Genomic DNA, 15,072 nt, shown 5'->3' with positions numbered 1-15,072 from the left:
ATTACTAGTTTAGAAATAATGTTAAATGAACTTATGCAGTAGCTTACTGTATATCTTTAAGTCTCAGAAACATTTATGAAACTCTTTCATACACTGGATGATGTCATCAGTGATGTAATTTGAGATGTCATCAGTGATGTCACTGACCATGACATCATGAGTGATGTCATCTGTGAGGTCATAAGTAGTGCATTGTTGGGGACGTAAGTTATGGTTAGCTCCGGTAACTATAACTTTGAAATTTCAAAGGTTTTGTATTACCAGGGAGGTGGTGGTCCCCAATGTTCGGGGTGGTCGTCCAGCCCCCCCAGGAAGGTGGTTGTCCAGGAGCCAAGGAGGGTGTCCACATGGCCCCACCTCTTAATAAAATTAGCCCCAGAGAGGTGATCGTCCCCGGGGCTCATCTGAGTCTACGGAGGGTGTCTGCACAACCGCCTCCAAAATTTTAAAAAAACCCTCTGGAGGTGGTGGTTCCTTGGGCTCAATGAGCCTCTGGAGTTGCGCCCTGTGCGCCCCTCCTTTTGTTATAACATGCACCTGGTACTTGATCCACCTGGGGGCCCTTTTCAAAACAAGTGCAGGAGTCTGCACGTGTTTTCTTTTTTTCCACAAATTCAAGAACTTTGGGCTGGCTAGTGCCTCCGGGATCACATGACTAAGTTGAGGGAATCAGGGTATTTCTACCCTGCCAACTTTTCTTTTTTTTGGTTACTTAGCTGTAGCAAAGTCCTAAGATGGCTACCAACACTTCCTGGTTACAGAGTCTTGCAGAGTCGGTGTGTGTGGAGCCAACGTCGCGGGTTTCGAGTCATAAGCAATTGATAAAACTTATGGAAGAGTCTTACTAATTAATACAGGACACTCAGTGAAGATTCTGTGATGAGATTGAATCATACCTATTTTTGTTTGTTGTCCCTGGCGTACATTCAGAGACTTCTGGCTGGAAATTGTCTACAACATACTGTGCTACATTTCATCCTGATCATGGTCCTGTGGATCGTCTAAACCGACGTGGGACCAAAACGTCAACGCGTAACATCGTTTTGCTTATTTTACAAACATTTTTTTATGATTTTGAAATTTGATGTTCTGTAGGATGACATTTATGAGATGTATGGTATTTTATTTATCCGTACTGTAAGCAAAAGATGTTCTATATACTAATACTAATTGTGTTGTAAATCCAAGTAGTATATGTGTTGCCATGTTGCAATTGTATTAATAACAAACAAAGCAAACAATTTCAATTAAAATATTTATGAATCTTTGATGAAAACATCACCCTCTGTGTTTGCTATATTGACAATATTTTTTGTATCTGGAACAGCAGTGAGACATCTGCTCAGGATTTTAATGATAACACTGTCAATTTGATATTCACAAGCTATGTGCTTCCTAATAGGATCACATTTTTAAGATCTTAAACTGAAGATGAAACACAACAGATTGGAGAGTAGCCGCTATCATAGAAAATATCCAGTAATCGTCTGCTCTATGCTAACATCAGTCACTTTAGGAACCTGGTGAACAACATTCCATTCAGAGAGCTCTTCAGATCAAATAAAAATTGCAGTTCTGAGCAGGTCTTTCAGGAAGAAAGGGCAGTCATGACCAGGAGATTCTTAGTAAGAAGTTACTCTAAATCCTCAATAAACACTGTAAGTAGGAATGTCAATTCCGTGAACAGAGAGTATCTCTCCCATCAGAAATTCACACAGGATTCACAAACAAAGTGTACACTAGTACTTACTACAAGGTAAGTAAAAAACACACTGACAAAATATTGGCAAGTTTAAGAGACCAACAGCCAATTAGGCAAGCATATTGATGGCAAGCTGAGGATAACTTTCAGAAGGAGTACATGCTTACAGGACACATTTAGCCAGAGTCTGTGAAAACTAATATTCTGGGATTTTTACATATGGCTATTGCAAAGTGTGTACATATAGTTAATGAGAAAAAGATCAAATTCCCTACAGTACAAGAGCCCTTTAGAATAAAGAACCATCTGAAAAGCAACTTTGATTATTGCATTTATGCCTTATCCTACCCATGTGATAAATATTTCATTGGCAGCACTATAAACCAGACAAAAAGAGAGTTTTTGGACTATGCACTCACAACCATCACTGAGGACAACCAGTACCCAATTGCTTGACACTTCATAGTTAACACAATAAAGACAGAAGCCTTTTAAAATTCTGTGTGTTGGATAGAATTCTGATCAGAGAGAGGGAAGGTAACATACTTCAGGAATTGAAGTGATTGGAATCTTAGTTGATAATAGGTTACAGTTCAGTATATCCTGATGGGTTCAAACCTCGACGATGTCCCGCCGCATTTCAACTTTTGAAAAGTGGCTGGTCTGTAGAAAGTATGATCGCAAACTCATTTCTGAACTTTACGCTATGATCATTGCACTCCCTAAGAAACAAAGCACTAAGGCACAGGTCCAGTGAGAGACTGAAATAGGGAGGCTTTTTATGCAAAAAGAATGGGAACACATCTTTTATCAGGCTCATTACACTGCTTCCAACTCAGCGGGTGCGGAGTCTGCCTATAAAGAAGTATTATACCCTAGAGCACATCAGGTCGTGGGATAGAACTAAGTCAGACTTCTGGTGGCGGGGTTGTGGTCTTACTGGCCGGTTGGTACATTTAATGTGGCCTTGCCCGAAACTGGGGCAGTATTGGACGGCAATTCTCGATGACCTTGATACTGCATTTCAGATTACATTTCCACGAGCACCTGAGCACACGTTGCTAGGACTTCCCCATTCAGGGTCCTTCCCTTTGAGATCCCTGAGGGGTAAGCAGATATCCCTAGCACTTCTTGCAGCACAACAGGTTCTACCAGCAAATTGGTGGTCCTCATTAGCTCCAGACCCTTGAGATTGGATTCAGCGGCTCTGGAAACTCTTAGCAATGGAACACCTTTTGTTCAGTGTAGATGGGTAGGGCGTGGAATATGTGAAAATATGGGCCCCATTTCTGCAACTCCTTACAAAAGACTTGAGGGAAGTTACGTGCCAGAAATACCTGCAAATCCTACAACTCATACCACTAGAACCACCTGATATATCATCTAGCAGGCCTTCTTCCTCACAGTGGACAGCCAATTCATCAATATTTTAAAAAAAACGAAAACCCTTTTATGGTTCCCTCACTTTGTTTGCACATATTTTAGATTAAGAAGTGGTCACTGGGAAGGGGGGAAATCCACATTAGAAGCTGACCTATTTGGAACTTTGATGAAGTCTTGTATCCTTTGATTTATTTTTTCATGTGCCCGTGTTTTCAAGTGCCAGATGCTATCTGAATATTTAAACTTTATCATGAAATGCTTGAATAATGAATTTTATGCTTTTTGCGTGATTGAGAATTTACATGATTGAAACGAGTGACAGATCAAGAGTGATAACTGAGCTAGAAGTAATAATATTGTTTGAAGGATACATATGTGATTAATGAGATATGCCCACCTGGGCTTGATTGAATGTTTATATAGTTTAGAATTGTTATATTGCACAGTATAAAATTATTGGTGTGGGAAACATTACATGATTGACGTTGATGAAATGTATAAGGTATACTTTTAATTCACAAACGTAAAATTATATGTCATGAATTGAAAATATTTATACACAGGGCTCTTTAGTGGAATGGCAGTGAAAAACATGTATTTGTATAATTCTAAGATGACTAAACTTTTCAAATTTACCAACGCTGCCTCAATCCATTTTTGTCACTTTTTACTGGGTTCATAATCTAGAGCAAATTGTTATTAAAACACTGTTTGGAAGTTGATGACCTGCCTGTGATAAAGGAGACTAGCTCCCTAAAGCGAGGTGGGTATTTTTTGCTGCTACATGTATTTCACATAATAAATCCTAAAGTTTTTCAATTGGAGACTGAGATCTATTTCTTCCTTACACCAGGAAAATGTGGGTTGGACCGAGTCAAGTCTACATTATTAATTAGTGAGTTTATTCCTACTGTCCAAGACTTGATGTGAGGTAGTTTGATGATGCACTGGATAATTACATAATACAGTTTTGCCAGAATTAATTCTGAATGTAAAGCCTTCATTTTGAAGTGTTTTCTATGCAGGTTTGCTTTTAGATCTAAGCCACAGGGCATTGATTTTGACTGTTTGTATTTTTTGCTTTGGAGCCAGCACCATGTCATTTGAAAACATGTTTACAGAAGAGGCTTGCACCTGCTCTGACACCCAGACCTGATTTAGAAGTCCTGAGGGTTAGCTGCCATTACCACACACACACACACGTCCCTTTGCTCCCTGATGCGGTCACTGCTGTCTCTACAGCGCCCAGGGCCTCAGGTGCTGTTCTTGTCACCAGCCCAGTGGACATGGCATGTGAGAGCTCTGAAGGGGTCTTGGCAGCTGCAAATTTAGGAAATCAACTACCACCCTTTAGGGCTTCTGTCCATTTCAAAGGGAAGAGGGTGATGTCATGTCAGCTGTCACCAGCGTTCAGCTGACAAAGACTGAAATAAAGTATTCAATGATAGAGAAAACACACAGAAACAATCCTGCCTGTAATGCAGAAACCCTTGCACTTTGGTGGAGGGGGGCCTGCATTTTTGTTTGGCAACACACAGTGGCTGCTGCAAGCAGAGAGCAGGAATGCTTCAAATCTTTGTAAGTGCGAAGGATTTCTGCCTACTCCCCTTCACTCAAAGTAGCTCAGGGGAGCAATTTGCCTTGGCAAATCTTCTTTCAAGTAAAATACAACACCTCCTTTTTGAATTTTATTGACTAACTGAGAAAACACAGCATGAATACTAAAGCTCCATTCTTTATTATATTTAATAAAAGAGAGAACACTGTGTAAATACTGCAGCTCCATGTTGTATTATATTTACTAATAGAGAGAACACTGGGGCATATTTATAACCAGGTTTGAGACGTGTTTGCACCAGGCAAGGTGGTACATGTGTGACGCAAACTTTAAGTGAGATTTATGAATCCACGAAAAGCCACTTTGCATGGCCCTGAGCGGCTCCATAAATCAGGAGACAAGCAATGCAGAGCAAATCGCTGCACTGCCTTCATGTGCCCTGGGAAGGTATTCCATGGCATTGAGTGGGTGTTCCAGAGCAACTCCCAAGGGTTTTGACACATCCCCAGATTTGCCAGAACTGGTAAACCTAGGAATGCGGCAAACAGATACGCCTTCCCAGAAGAGGTGTAACAAGGAGAAATATCTTTATTTCTCCTTGTCACTTCCTAATACTGTGTTTTCTGCATTCTGCAGCACACATAGAAAGGGAAGTATGCCTCTCATGATTGTTTTTGAGGAGGAAAGGGCCCATTCTGCACAAAAACAATCCTGCATGCAAAGGAGACACCCTTGCAGCATGGTGCAAGGGTGCCTGCTTTGGCACTAGGCTGCCAAAATGGCGCAAACGCAGTTGAACAGGTAGGAATGTGCCATATTGCCTTAAATATGGTACATCCTTTTCCTTTCCCTGTCATGCAGTGTAGTGCAGCAAGGTGGTTTGTTGCGCTGCACTGCGTGACACTTTCATAAATCTACCCCACAGTGAAATATCAGAGCTCCATGTCATATTTTGTTTACTCGCATAGAGAACACTGTAAATACCACAAACCCACATCTTAATATGTTTACTAATATAGAGGTCAAAGTGCAAATGCCACAGCTCCTCATCATAATGTATTTAGCAATAGAGAGAAGGCACTGGAAATACAGCAGCTCCATCTCTTCCATAGTAAAATCAAATGCTAGAGCGAAAGCAAAAATAATGCAACAACATGCATTGTATAAATCTTACATAGAGAGGTTTAGACTGCACCCTTTTACTATTAGAGTTTTTGTGATGACTCAGGTAAATTGATTAAATATTCATTTTAAAGTTATGGACCACAATACATAAACATTGATTCAAATACAACTGCCGGCTACTAGAATGGAAATGGCATACTAGTGAAAAGACAGAAGAACATAGCACCTACAGAACAGCGCTCATCGAATACCACTGCCGCCTAAGTGAAACAAAGAAGAACGCTCTTGCAGACCTCATAGAAGCCAGAACAAACCACAGCAAGGGGGTCTTCACCAATATTAAGGAGTTATCCAACATAGTAGCCACTGGGTACGACATCACTTCCTTCCGAGAACTGTGTGAAATCCTGGTGGACATTATTAATGACAAAATATCAGCCATTTACAAAAACTTCAAACCCCAAACCCCACCTATAGATATGCTTTGCCTACACACTGTGTTAAGTTAGCATGAGATTATTAGGAGTTTAAATGCCATTTTACCTTTCTGCTGCTTCTGCACACGGCACATACTTGTTATTTTAGCTTTGAGCCTAGTAGAATGTTTTGCTTCACACGAGAATGATATGTTGTTGCTCTGATATCAGCTTTGCTTGGTGAGCTGTGTCTGTACAGTGAGTGCCAATGCCTTCAAGGATATCTCAACACATTGGTTGTTGTGAGGTCTGATCTTCGCACGTTCTAGACATAATATACATGCAGCTGCGGCCAAATTCTGCATTTAGGCGCATTTTATATTGCTTTGCACAGAGCATACACACACACTTGATGGTGCTTTGCATGCAGAGAGCTGGTGGAAGATGATGTGATCCCTTACCACTAGGATCTGAGGGAGGGTGAGAATTAGGTGTCTTTTAGCCTTCTTCCCTCTAGCATTTTAACATGCTTTCACCCTTTGTATTCTATGGACTAGTAACTATGCTGATTACTTTGTTTCTTATAATATGTTTGCTTGTATTAGCTAAGATACTGCACTTGAGAACCCTACATTAGAAAATAAACATTTCAAACGTGCATGCGTCCTCATTTACTCCTTGTTCTGGATTGAAATGATTGTATAACGAAAGAGTGTTCGTGTGTTCCACATTACTTGAGATGTTCTAAGTCCATGTTCTTGTTTGCCTAAGCATTGGGAGTTTGTAATAACCAATGAGACACTGTAGCTAGTCTAGTAGCGGATTTTGGGTACTAAGGTGAGTTTTGGCACACCCTAATTCACTGAGGTTCCAAGTCTCTATGCACAGTTCTGTATGAGAACGGAATCCCTGCGACATGGCGCCCAATCGTTGGTGGTCTTATTACATGACACTTGAGTAGTGCAACATTCAGTCCTTAACCCCTTCACTATTGTTTCCGGTTAACGGTGGTGTCGGACAAACCTACCTATATTTACAAAGGTCTTTTCAAGCTTGAATCTTACTAAACGGCTACCTTGAATTACTACCCAGTTGTGCTACAGAGTTTACTATGTACCTCTTTCTTTCTGTGTCACTATGGCCGCAGTGGACATTCCCCAACATAGTCGCATTGCAGTGCGCAATCATTTGCAGACCTATAATGTCCCCGTGGTTGGCATGGCCGTAATAATGGTGGTGAGTGCAGAGGTGGCTTACCCATATGAAATTTTTCACTCGTGGGTGACCTTCCCGGCTGTGAACGCAAATACTACTGTGTTCGACATGTACACCGCCACTGCTGTGCAACAGGAATATGCTCCGTATAGGGCACAGGAAGTTCCTATTGATGCTTGGCAGCACCGCGTTTGGTTTGATGGCGCCCTACCCCACTCTTTGACAGCTCCAAGGTTAGGTCCTTTGTCCATCCCGGGCGCAACTTGGCCTGTTTTGGCTGGATTTACACCTCATCCTCAGCACGGAGCATGTAACGTTGCTGACTTGAGATGACTACATGTACTCGCAATCAGCGTGATTAGGTCGTTATTGCAATACATAATCTGTAATCACCCAGGAGGGGCCCCAGGTGGTGCGGCGCTTCCTGCCGGACAGGGCTAAATGAAGCTTAGTCCTGTATTGGTCAACGCTGTGATGGGCAAGTGCCCCAAGTATAAGGATGATTTTCCTTTCTGGCTTGCCGAAAAGTTTGACCAGCTGGAAGCAGTATTTCCTAACACGATTCCTGGTGAAAAACACAGGATTCTGACAATTAGCATGCTGAAAGACTTGACCCCAGAAATTGGAGACTGTGAGACATGGGGAAAAACATTTGCGGCAGTCTATGCGAGGTGGTACGGCACTCCATCTATGACTGTCCTTCCGACGGTCCTTAAGCGTGTTCAGGATGAGCACAGACCTGAGGCTGCTGTTGAATTGGGTATGCGCCTATGTGGCTCCTTTGATGAAGTTCCTGATCTCATACTTGCGAATGTCAAGGAGGATGCGGTTAACTTTCAGGTGTCCAATGTTTTGCAGGCGATTCCCGATGTCGACAAACCCCGACAGTTAGCAAGAATTATAGTGGCAGCTTATAAAACCGTGGGCAGCAATAGTGTGGGACTCAAGCCATTTTCTACTGAAGAGAAAAAACAACCCCAAGGGCAGAAGTCAGAAACTGACGAACAGCCCAAGACCAAAAACTAAATTGGCCGGAAAAAAAAAACCAGGGAAAACAACAACAACAGAGAGAGGAGTCTTGTCCTGCGTCTCCATTGCCTGCGCCCCAGAACGTATTTATGACTTGCGCGATTGCGCGGCGATAAAATCACCTGATTGTTTTCAGGTTTCTGATCAACGCTCTCCTCGTTCTTTTCAGGACTTATCGGCCTCATCGACCGGTGGTGGAGGAGGCGGCAGGGGTCGGGGTGGCCAGCAAGGACGCGACCAGCCCAGCGTGAAAGACAGTAAAGGCAAGCAGGACGATTCTACACCGAAAAGACCCCAGTTTCAGAAAAAGAAAGTCGCCGCTTTAACCGCGAGATATGCCACAGATATTGAGAATGCAACTTCGGAATCAGACTTGAGCTCTTACCTTGCTGGACAGCGCGGCAGAGATTACCATAGTGCGAGAGGCCCTGCGTCGACTACTGAAGGTGACAGCGACTGACGGTATGTTGTTGTGGAGACAGCTGACACTAGAGTAGCTCCCCCTGATAGACTTTATGAAATAGTCCTGTTTATTGAAGGTGACATACAACGTACCATAAAAGGGGTATTTTAAGAGAATCTTACGACTACCTATGACATTTTGTTAGCGGAGGCTAACTGGTCCCCACCTTTCGTTCTGGCAGCTCCAAGAGGGGAGGAGGTAATCCTCCCTACTTTTGCACGCACTGTTTTGAAGGAGCATGCACTGAATTTTGTAAAAGAGTGGGCTAAAGCCCTTGCGCCGGCTTTGTACCGTACACACTGTGGTTGGGATAAGTTTTCCCCACACCACGAAATTCCTTTAGGGTCTATGCCACAGCCTAAAGCTTAATATCCCATTTGACGCAAAGCTAAGGCTTCCGTTGGGAAAATTCTTGAACAATTGGAATATCAAGGAGTGATTGAAACATGTGTGACACCGATGAATAACCCTCTTTTTACTGTGACCAAGCCTGACGGATCATATCGTTTGGTATTAGATTACCGGCATTTAAACTCGTATTGCCGTACCTGTGCAGTACAGAATACTCACGGCTCTGCCTTAGTGGATAGTCTTGTGCGTAAGCGGTTAAAAACCACGCTTGACATTTCTAACGGTTTTTATGCCCATCATTTGGATCTGAGTTCCCAATGGACCAGTTTTACATGCGGCGGCGAACAAAAGCAGTTCAAGCGTTTACCGATGGGCTATAAGAATAGTACTGGGGTATTTGCTGCCCGCATAGTCTTTCTCTTAGAGAGAGTCAACCCAGATGCATGTTCATATGTGGATGACATTTATCTCACAGATGACGAACTTTGGGAGCATCTGGGTCGAGTTGACCGCATACTTTGTAGCTTTGCGGACTTCGGTTACAAATTCAACTTTGCAAAATCGCACATTGCAGAGTACACAGTGTTGTTCCTGGGCTACGAGCTCAACAATGAAGGCTGAGGATTGGCTCCTTACTTCTTGGAGAAATGCTCACAACTGCGCGATCCGACAACTCTGAAAAAATTACAGTCTTTGCTGGGATTTTTTAATTTCGGGAGGACATACATTCCTGAATATGCCCAGCATATCAAACCTTTGCATGCGTTGATACAACCTACTTTTACCAAATCGTGCTGGCTGCCAGAACACTCAGCTATTTTGCAATCTTTGCAGGCTGATCTGCTCGAATCTAAATACTTACTGACTCGTGATAACCACACCAACCTGGTGATAAGAATCATCCCTGGGGCGGTGGGTTTCACTTACCTTACTTTTAACGAAGGAGACACAGTACCTATTGCCTACAAGTCACACTTGTACACTTTGGCTGAAATGCGATTTTCCACTGTGGAGAAAGTCTTTTTGGCAGTGCAGATGGCGATTCTTAAGGAACGTGCTCTGTCACAGGGAAAACGCATGTTGGTTGTTACCCCTTTTTCTGCATTAGAAGCAGTTACGAAAGCCAGCGTACCTAATTCTAATGCTTTGCACCCTCGGTGGATACAATGGGCAGCATCATTGACATCTCCGGATGTCACCTTTATTTTAGATGCCTCCTTACAGTCGCAGGAGTTTTTGCAATATGAATTTGTTTATCCTGCACCTTTGGCTATGCGGCCTTTGGAGGATTTCCATGGCATCATATACACTGATGGTCCAGCGCAGGTTGCGCATGGGTATAAACACGCATACGTTTACGCTTGCGCCATTGTGGTAGGTGCCATGGTGAACAATTAATTCAAGTCCAGAGTCGTGCACACGCAGACTCTAGGGGACTGCATCTTTTGGATTCAGAATGATTTTTGTGATTCCAAGGGTAGCACAATAAAAGATAAAATGTTCTTGGTCCGAGTGACTGAGCTTAAGGAGCAATTGCCACTTGTGTTTGTAATTCATACTCTTGGTCATCAGTGCGTGGGAGTCCACGCTGTTGGCAATTCGCTTGCAGATGAGGCAGCAAAATCAGCAGTATCGACATATTTAGTTGCGGCAGTTACACGGTCCAAAAGTAAGATTGATGATGATATCTTGGCAGCTGTTGCTGCCACTGAGATGGGAGGTAAATATCCTAAGGGGTTCCCTTCGAAGTATTCATACCACTTAAGTCCCGATAAGGTTCCTTATGTGAAAATACCCGACATTGGGGAGAGATTGATTCCCAACTCGGATCACAGAAATACATCGATCACAGCGGCCCAGGAAGGAGTTGCGTCTGCGCATGCAGGCGTTTCTGCCACTGTGGTTCAATTACAACAGAGTTTTTGGTGGCGGGGGTTGTACAAACAGACGCGTGATTATGTCCTTCAATGTGACATTTGCCAGCAGATTAAGCCTTCAACTGCTGTGTGTCCGCCCCAAACACAGTTGTTCATTTCTAATTAACCACTTGGTTGGTTTTATTTAGATCAATGCGGTCCTTTTTCTTCTGATACTGCGTATAAGTTTATCTTAGTAGCAGTTGATTTATGCACACGCTTTTGTGTGGGTGTGGCCGCACCGCAGTGCTGAGTCACGGACTGTCATAAGAGACACAACCCCGTTTTGTACTGCTTTGGCCACCATAAGTGTGGCAGGGTATGCTCAGACGTGAGTCCCTTGCTCACTTTGCCACTGGATTCAAGCAAGCCGGGCTGAAGACGGCTGGAATGCCAGAGACCGGTCCTCGGAAGCTTGTTTCCGGTCCAGGGAAGGCATGGCTTGGCAGTTCGGGCTGGAGTGTTCCCATGAGGTACAGGGTCAGACTGATTTGCATATAACCATGTCTGAACTGGGGTGGCAGTGTGGGCTAAAGAACGGTGATGGATCAAACCCAGATCTTTTGACTGGGTGTGAGTGTTTGATTGGTTCAGATGCTCCATCCATCACCACCTCCTGCTGTACTGCTTTGGCCGCCATAAGTGTGGCAGGGTATGCTCAGACGTGAGTCCCTTGCTCACTTTGCCACTAGATTCAAGCAAGCCGGGCTGAAGACGGCTGGGATGCCAGAAACCGATCCTCGGAAGCTGGTTTCCGGTCCAGGGAAGGCATGGCTTGGCAGTTCGGGCTGGAGTGTTCCCATGAGGCACAGGGTCAGACTGATTTGCATATAGCCATGTCTGAACTGGGGTGGCAGAGTGGGCTAAAGAACGGTGATGGATCAAACCCAGATCTTTTGACTGGGTGTGAGTGTTTGATTGGTTCAGATGCTCTGTCCATCACCACCCCCTTTTGTACTGCTTTGGCTGCCGTAAGTGTGGCAGGGTATGCTCAGACGTGAGTCTCTTGCTCACTTTGCCACTGGATTCAAGCAAGCCGGGCTGAAGACGGCTGGAATGCTAGAAACCCATCCTCGGAAGCTTGTTTCCGGTCCAGGGACGGGATGGCTTGGCAGTTCGGGCTGGGGTGTTCCCATGAGGCACAGGGTCAGCCTGATTTGCATATAGCCATGTCTGAACTGGGTTGGCAGAGTGGGCTAAAGAATGGTGATGGATCAAACCCAGATCTTTTGACTGGGTGTGAGTGTTTGATTGGTTCAGATGCTCCGTCCATCACCACCCCCTTTTGTACTGCTTTGGCCACCATAAGTATGGCAGGGTATGCTCAGTCCCTTGCTCACTTTGTCACTGGATTCAAGCAAGCCGGGCTGAAGATGGCTGGAATGCCAGAAACCGGTCCCCGGAAGCTTGTTTCCGGTCCAGGGAAGGCATGGCTTGGCAGTTCGGGCTGGACTGTTCCCATGAGGCACAGGACCAGATAGATTTGCATATAGTCATGTCTGAACTGGGGTGACAGAGTGGGCTAAAGAACGGTGATGGATCAAACCCAGATCATTTGACTGGGTGTGAATGTTTAATTGGTTCAGATGCTGCGTCCATCACCACCCTCTTTTGTACTGATAAGAGATGTGCATGTCTTTGTAGGGATTTTTGCCTGTGGTACCTTCCATTCGAATCAGGGTCCTTCTTTCGCCTAAGGCGTATAAGGATGCCATGGCTTCGTTGGGGGTCCAAGTCAAGTTTTCATCTCCATATAGACCTGAGTTTAATAGTGTTGAGGATGTAGTTAAACGAAACATACGTTCTGATGATTGGGATGTTCAGGCTGTAGATGCATTGTTTTCTGATTTGAAATATTATGCTGCCTTTGATGCTGAAGATTTGTATTTAGAATCTGCTAATTATGGTGATTTTTTTTGTTACCAACATTTTGGTAACCACTACCTACATAAAACTGATTCCAGGAGGAGCACTGTAAATTATACACAATGGGAACATTGTCCGGCTCCTATACAAGGCAGTTCGAGTACCTTTTTGAAAAAGTACACTTATTTTTCTGATTGTAATCAGTCCAATCCCACATTATTTTATTTTAAAATGACCAAGAAGTCCATGTCCAAAGTTAGACTTACCAATACTAAATTATTGTAAGTGTGGGCGTAAAATCCGTTTCGTTCGCGGAATTTGCAGGATTTTGGCAAATTTGCGGTCTGCGAATCGCGCACATTTTTGCCCCAAAATCCGCAAATTCACAAGCTGCGGATTTTTTTGCTTTGTCGAGCTTGAAAAATACCATATCACGCGCGCAATAGCATATCATGCGCGCGGCGTTGACTTACCGTGATTCTGAGTCCGCCGAGTTGTTTTTCTCCCGGTTTGCGTGTGCTGCGCCATTTTGGATCTTGCTGCGTGATCGCGCAAGAGTTATTCAAACGCAATTACATCATCGCGGCTCGACATCTTGCACAGCGAGAGTTTGACAACGAGAGTACGTCATAAGGGTCCGCGATCACCCATTGAGGGAGTAAACAATGCTCGCTATCCCGAAATTGCAAAAATTGCAATTCTGCACAAGAAATCCACCGCAGGCAGCATAAACCTCCTAAAAATGATGATTTTGATCAGAATAACTCCTCATATTGACATTTGGCTGCACTTTTTGGTGCAAGGAGTCCATTTTTGGGGGAGGTGGGAGGAAGGAAGTGCCCCAGAGTCTCCAACTTCCTGTTCCTGTCCAGCAGGCTCCTCCTAGTGCTTTGTCCATGTCCTGGTCACTTTTGATTTGGATCTGGAGCTGGAAGGATTACTTTTTGTGGCTGCTGCTGAATATTTGTATTTGAGGACTTTTTGGACTTTGGCGTTTGGATCACTTTTGGACTTGAGATTTTACAAGTAAGTTGGTGTTGTTTGTTTGGAGCATTGCAGTTGCTGCAACTACAGTTGTAAAACTTTTTTCGTTATTTAAAACAGGTTTTATTTGAATTTCAATTTATTACACACAACCCCCTCCTCCCTCCTCCCCCGGAGAACAGATACACATCATTTTCATTACATAAATGCGTTAGTGAACATAGTCAATTTTAAGAGAGAAAAGACCTACAAAAAGAAGAACATCATATCTGCAAAAAGTGGCCAGCGTCTATTATTCCCGCCAATCATTCCTCCTGAATATAAGCTAGCAGTGGTGCCCATATCTTCATACCCCTATTCCGCGTATCCCTCCCTTTACTTCTATAAGGGCAACCTCCAGGTTGCAGGTCGCAAGCAGCATAGCTCTCCATTGTAGAAACGATGGTGGTACCGGATCTATCCATGCTGATGCAACGCATAGCCTGAAGACGGCCATAGCTACAAAGATCATCCCTTGTATTTGTTTTGGCCGAGCAATGTTAGATGTACCTAGCATGACTTCTTCAGTTGTGATGTTCACCCTATAGTGTCCGATGGCCGATAGGAAATCGGAAACTTCTGCTAATACTTTTTCTAGTATAGGGCATGAGGCAAACATATGAACTATGTCCTCTGCGGAGAGCGCGCATCGTGGGCAGATTGTACCTTTCCCTGTCCCTCATTTTTCTATTTTGTAAGGAGTATAGTAAAGTGAGAAAATGTCTTATAGAATTGTGCCTGGAGTTTTATAGACATTAAACAGGTGAGTGACATTTCGTAAGCATGGAGAGATATTTGAGGAGAGACATCGAGCCTAGTCTGCCATGCTGCCCCATGTTTGTCCATATCATCTGGTAATAATAAATTCAACTCTGCATATATCTAGCCGATTCTTGGAGTTTTTGCTAGTCTCAGTTTATCTATAATTTGGCAAGGTTGAAATTTGGTACGACCACCCACTTTCTTTGATATAAAGTCCCTCACCTGGAGAAATTTTAAAAAATCCCTATTCGTCATATTAAAAT

The sequence above is a fragment of the Lissotriton helveticus genome, chromosome 2_1 (genome assembly GCF_964261635.1).
Source record: "Lissotriton helveticus chromosome 2_1, aLisHel1.1, whole genome shotgun sequence".
Classification (NCBI taxonomy): Eukaryota; Metazoa; Chordata; class Amphibia; order Caudata; family Salamandridae; genus Lissotriton; species Lissotriton helveticus.
Note: the sequence above shows the minus strand (reverse complement) of the source record.